Source organism: Thamnophis elegans, chromosome 1 (assembly GCF_009769535.1).
Source record: "Thamnophis elegans isolate rThaEle1 chromosome 1, rThaEle1.pri, whole genome shotgun sequence".
In the NCBI taxonomy this organism is placed as follows: domain Eukaryota; kingdom Metazoa; phylum Chordata; class Lepidosauria; order Squamata; family Colubridae; genus Thamnophis; species Thamnophis elegans.
The window spans coordinates 27,430,210-27,436,947 of NC_045541.1; positions in this window are offsets into that span (position 1 = coordinate 27,430,210).

A 6,738-nucleotide genomic window follows, 5' to 3' on the forward strand; every position below is an offset into this window, starting at 1 on the left:
TAAAATTAATCAAAGAGACTGACAGAGAAGAAACATATTATAACTTGTAAGGCCTCTTTTGAATGCCAGAACTAGCTCCAACATATAAGGTTTCCACATAAGGTTTCCACACATCTGGAAAATATATTCTCCTTTTTACTCTCATATCCTCTGAACAGCACGTCCAGCCTTAACAATCAAATGTTGTCTGACTTTTTGAATCTCTCTTCCTGAGCAGCCTTTCTCTGAGATGCTGCGCTTCCCTAAAAAGTGCAAAGACAAATTAATAAGCTCAAGCTCTTTGGCCTTCCTGTCCTCATTTAAACAACCACTCATTCAGCAACTATTTGGACTTGTGGCTGGCACCACTGAATGAGTGGTGGTTATGACCACTTCAAAGTACAGGTGGTCGCAATGCCATGATTGCGGGCACATGATCCCAACTTGAATTCTTGGCAAGTGCGCCAGATTTCTGACTGTTGCAGAGTCTTATGGTCACATGACTGTGATCTGTAACTTTTTATGCTGGCTTCCCACAAGGAAATTCAAGTTTTGGAAGCTGGCAGTAAGGTCAGATGTCACAGTCCTCATTTAACAAACGTACCCAGGGACTGCGGGAACTTCTGGAACTAAGCTGTCACCTGATGTCATATTTTATGACTACATCACTTAGCAATGCAAATTCTGGTCCCAATTTCTATATCTAGTTAAGTAAAGATTACCAGTAATAGTTCATTGGCACCATAGGTGGGTTTCTGCCAGTTTGCCCCCAAATGGGGCGAACCGGTAATGGTGGTGATGGGAGGCTCCACCCACTCACCCGGACGCTTCTGTACATGCGCAGAAGTGTTGTGTGTGTGTGCGTACACAAGTGAACCAGTAGTAAAATAAATTGAAACCCACCAATGCCAATCAGGGTTCCAAATAGCACCCTCAATCAAATAAGAATCCAAGGGTAGAGATTCCTCAAAGTTCCATTTTATTAGAGATGTCATATTGGCACATCTGGGAAAACCCGAATCTGAAAGTTTCCAGGTTTTCCCCATCCAAATGAAAGTTCAAGTCCTTGCCCAGCACTCACATGTCTATCACAGGATCCGATCAGGCACCATCCAAATCAAGAGATGCCTCCCAGTCACTTCATCGCAGCTGCAGGGCCACTTGACCTTGACTCTCTGAGAAAGAATGTTATTATGGCTACTTAGCAACCACACTCTATATAACCCCCCCTCCCATTTTCCCACAGTAGAAAATTTGGCAGGCCTGAAGTCCAAAAGATTAAAAAAAATGGCTTCCAGGTTTGACACAGGGTGTCAATCAACTTAGCAAGATGTCAGCTTCTGCTTTGCTGTTGCTTCAGCTGCCATGAAACGGGAGGGGGGGGGCGTGGATTTGGGAGGGGTTAATTGATGTGCTGGAGGAATGTTCTAGGATGTACCAGTCGTTGGGATCACGCATGCGTATGGGTTTCCCGCCTGCATCAACGGCCTTCACATTCCATCTTTGGCCTGTCTTTTTGAAGTTATCTCACACCTGACATTTGAAGGACTTATGATTGGACTGGAGCTTTGATCCTAAGGGGGGGGAACGGGCTTTCCTATATATCAATTGCTTTCGCGCCATATTATTCAGACTTTGCTTCACTACTGCTCGCTTACCATTTGTAATTAGTAAAAGTACTATGGATTTCCAACCCATGGAGTCTCTTAGTCTTCTTTCCTAATTATGGAGTGGAGTGGGGCGTGACACAAGACTTAAGTCAGTTCAATTTTGAAGACTCCTTTTGCCTCTTAATAGGCTCTAGCAAATTTCTTACCATTGAAAAACCATTATTTTAGGTCTTTAGGCCTTTAGTTTTCCACTTTAACTTTTGTTGTGGATGTCAAGACAATTAAACATTTACTATGTCTTTCTTTCCCTCCATTTGTCTTCCTTTCCAATTTTCTCTGTCTTCTGTCTTTTCTGATATCTGGTAGTCCTTCTTCCAGATAAATAATATCATTCCTGATCAATCCTTTTGTCTTTTCAATAGTATGGTTTTTGGCAAAGAGAGTAAGAAAACTTTGCAGATTCCCAGTTATGTAGAAATACATTCTGATATCTACCCAACTTAGGGTTAACTTTGTCTTGCTGATCAGTCTGACATTAGCAGGTTTTTCCATAGCATACATGTGAGCTGTAGCACATCTACTTTCTCTCTCCTTCTCTTAAAGATTACACTTTCCCATCTTTTAGTTTGCGGTCATTAAATAGAGCTTCACCTGTGTATAGATTTATGGAGAGGTTCTTACAACTGGTAGCCGCTCAGGGTGAATTATCACTACAATAGTTTATTGGCTGGAGCTCTTAAAACTTAAGACTTTACAACAGCGAATGTAATCATATACCAGCTGTTGTACAAGATACTACTTTGCTACTTAGACAAGGTAATGGAATACCAAAAAGAGACATCTGAGTTACTTAGCACGAAAAAGGCATTACCACCCAACTGCAAGATCAATTTCTAAATCCCACCCCCCAAAAAGTAGCAAATAAACTCTACAATGTTTGCATGTACATATAACAAAAGCAAATTGAAATTATTTATCATAGTGTTAAAATTGTTAGATGCTCATTCTGTCCCTCTCTATATTTTTCCTTGTCTGTAGGCCATCCAGTAAATATTCTACTTTAGTAGAATACTGTATTTACTGTATATGCTTCTTCAATTACATAAAGATAAAGAAAAGTCGTTATTTTCACTAAACTGAAAGGGGTGTGGACGACTGGTGGGATTAAAAAAAAATTCCTACCAATTCTGTGGGCGTAGCTTGCTGGGCGTGGCATGGCATGGCGAACATGACTTGGTGGGTGCGGCAGGGGAAAGATACTGTAAAATCTCCATTCCCTCCCCACTCCAGGGGAAGGTTACTGCAAAATCCCCATTTCCTCCCGATCAGCTGGGACTCTGAGAGACAGGGAATAGATGGGGGTGGGCCCGTCAGAGGTGGTATTTACTGGATCTCCAAACTACTCAAAATTTCCACTACTGGTTGTCCAGAACTGGTCAGAACCTGCTGAATGCCACCTCTGGTCAGGATTTAAGTTCTGCAAGGCTAGGCAAATTAACCAATAGCGTGAAGGTTGTAAAATAATGTTACGGTTATTTCATATTCTCTTCCACTGGCTGAAACAAAATTACCAAAGCAGTCCAAAGTTCTATTGCTAATTCAGGGGAAAACCTCTTTCATCATCATAACTACAAAGAGGGAATTGATTATTTCTAAAGAGAGAGGAGAAATATATTCCTGGCACAAGAATGTTTATAGATGATATTTGGATTTTTAGAGAAGATTGATACAGATTTGTTTATTAAACTGTTCATTAATATCATGTGTTTTTTTGCAGGTCATTTCTTAACTCCATCTTCTGGGGAAGTAATTACACATAACTATCACAGAGTTAAAAACATAATTAGTCTCTTTGTACATCATGTCTCACACTTAATTTGTAAGACGTCAGCAGGCTCATCCTTTTCAGAAATATATTTTAATAGTCATAAAATTTCACATTACCTAGAATGTGCTTATGAAAAAAAGAATATGACCAACCAGAAAACAATGTGTGATGGATAAAGAGAATATACAGTATTTGTCTGTTAGATTGTGTGATTAATAAACATATTAAATTGTGGAAAACTGATGCTGTAGTTTATCTGATTGCCTGCAATTATTTTTTAATAGTATCTAATGTTTTAGTTAACAAGTGAACATAATGCAATTGCTCCTATTTTTTTCCTGTACCATAAATTCTGTTTATAGTTTCCAAAGGCTTTGAGTATCATTCTCCTTTCCAATGAATTATTGAATTTTCCCTCAATCTGTTTTGGTTTACACACGTAGTAACCCCATTTTCACTATACTGCCTATTTCAAGTAACATATAACCAGGGGTAGGATCCAATATGTCAAGTAACATATAACCAGGGGTGGGAGCCGAGGTGGCACAGTGGTTAAATGCAGCACTGCAAGCTACTTCAGCTGACTGCAGTTCTGCAGTTCGGCTGTTCAAATCTCACCGGCTCATGGTTGACTCAGCCTTCCATCCTTCCGAGGTGGATAAAATGAGGACCCAGATTGTTGTTGGGGGCAATATGCTGACGTTGTAAACCGCTTAGAGAGGGCTGAAAGTCCTATGAAGTGGTATATAAGTCTAACTGCTATTGCTATCCTACCAGCTCGCACCTTCGGCATTATTGCTGGTGTGGAAAACAGTTGAGGTGCAACAATCCACTCTGCTGCGCTGATCAGCTGGGCTTCGGAAAAGGAAATATAGGTGAGTATAACACAGAGGAGGGCGGATGGGCCCACTTCAGAGTCGGAGCAAACTGGTTCATTCCTAGTTGATAGTCAGAGCTACCATTTCGCCCAAACTGGTCCGAACTGGTCTGAGGTGGGTTCCTATCAGTTCGGACTATTTCGGCTGAATAGGTAGTAACTCGGCCGGACATGTGCCCGAACTGGTTCTATCCTGGGAGCCGCCATCTTGATTTTCTGTTCTGCACATGCGCAGAACAATCTTCACTGGAAAAATGTATTTTTTTTTCCTTTTCTAATGTTGTGCGCATGCCCAGACCTTTTAAGGTACAAATGTGAATGCGTGTGGAGCACGTAGTGCAAAATCTTTTGCACACCGAACCGGTTGTAATGCTGGCAGGAACCCACCCCTGGAACTGGTAGAATCCCACCCCTGCAAATAACTCATTACAACTATAAGCCATTTCCTGATCCAACTTCAAAAGGAAAATCACTCTCTCGATCACTTCCTCTATGATTAAATCTATTGTCAGAGTTTCATATCAATTACAGAAGTACTCACAGTACAGTCATCAATAGTACAGTAATCTCATCAACGTTCATAAACCTTTCTATTCCTTCCTCCAGGATTTATAAGTTCAGGAAAGGGAGTGTAAGAATGACGGAATCAACTGGGTGGGTAAAATAGATGAGAAGATACATTGATTTTACCTTGACTCATAGTTTTAAAAAAGTATTATTTGAAAGTTATCAAATAATTTTAGAAATGTACAGAAGGTAATCTCAGTTAAAATAAAAGCATTTCGTTCATGAGTCTTTAGATGTACATACAATGTGAGTATAGAAAGGCCTTGTGTTGCACAATTACAATTGTTTTTTAAAAATCATGTTCTTTCCTGTGCGTGATCATCAAAAACCTAAGTCTAAATGTCCTGTAAATATATGTAAGATGGTATCTTTGGCGAAAAAGGCATATTTATTTGAAACATTTTGACTCCTCTGTTGACTCGCAGATACAAAAATAGAAATGTCTCAAAATGAGTGAGAACTAATGCCAACCAGAAATAGAAAGAATTAGAAACAAGCAAACCAGAAAACAAAAATATAAACAGATTAAAATACATGATGGCTGCAAACTCAATAGCAACAATTGGTTTATGATAAAAAGGATTCCATCATCAATTTCCAACTAGCAACAGAAACAAACGAAGTGAACAATCTATTAAGTGGAAAATCTTGATCAATAACTGAAAAATAAATAAAGGCACAGATTCCCTGCCTTTGCTATACAGATTTAGAAATATTAATAGCAAGATTTTGCTTTCTTTTCTTCAATCATGTCTGAGGACACTGCCTGGACAGGTCCCTGCAGTTTTCTTCACAAGGCTTTTCAAAAGTGGCTTGCCATTGGTCCTTCCTAGGGCTGGGAGGGTATCTGGCCACGGTCATCAAGGGGCCTTCGCATCCAAGGTCAGACTAGAACTCGCAGTCTCCTGGTTTCTAGCCTAATATTTTAACCACTACACCAAACTGACTCTCAATAGCAAGGTAAGTAAGCTGCCCTCTTCTTATTGATCCCACCCTCAGCTTGTCACATCCAAAACACATTCTGAATATCAAGTCTGAAATGATCCTAGATTCAGGGCAACACATGGGAAATAAATGCATACTCACCCAGAATGGTTATTGCTCTTTGATCAAATGTTAACAATAAATACAACAGGTACCAAACACTATTGAAATGTGTATGACACAATGTACACAATAAATGGTGCCTGAAAATCACATACAATATTTTAAGGACATGCTGGTGCAATTACATGCACCATGACAATGTGGACTTATTCCCCTGGAACTGAGGTGGAGATGAAGAAAGGATCTGTTTTCCCCAGGATCCTAACCTTCTCCAGAACTTCATATATCTCCTTCAGCCACCTTGTGCAAATTAAAACTCAGCTCTTCAATATTCTCCGGAGTGCTTAAAGGTGACTAGGCGCAAGGCGCAGAATGACCTATGTGGAATTTCACTACTTCTAAACCCATGTACCTTTGATGTTGTCTTTTAATGACCCCGTAATCCCTTACATCAGGATGGAGTTGGGGCAACTGAATTGAGCTGAGTGTTTACTGGCCGGATGCCCTTCCTGTTGCCAATGCAGAGTTTGCAGCAGATATAATCTCACCGTGCCCAGAGAGAGAAATATCTGCCACTACCTAGGATCGAACTCACAGCCTCCTGATTGTGAGGCGAGAGCTCCGCCTCTAGGCCACTGCACCACTCATAAGCCATGTATCTTTGAACAACCAGTTAAATTCAAGAAGAGGTTCTAAGTAGCATGTCCTCATGGCATGCTATAATTTGTTCTTCTGATGAATGTTCTTATCATGTGGATAGAAAAGATAAATGGATAAATCAAGCTGCAAATTGTTCTATCACACCCTCTTATTCCCTTTCTACATAAGAA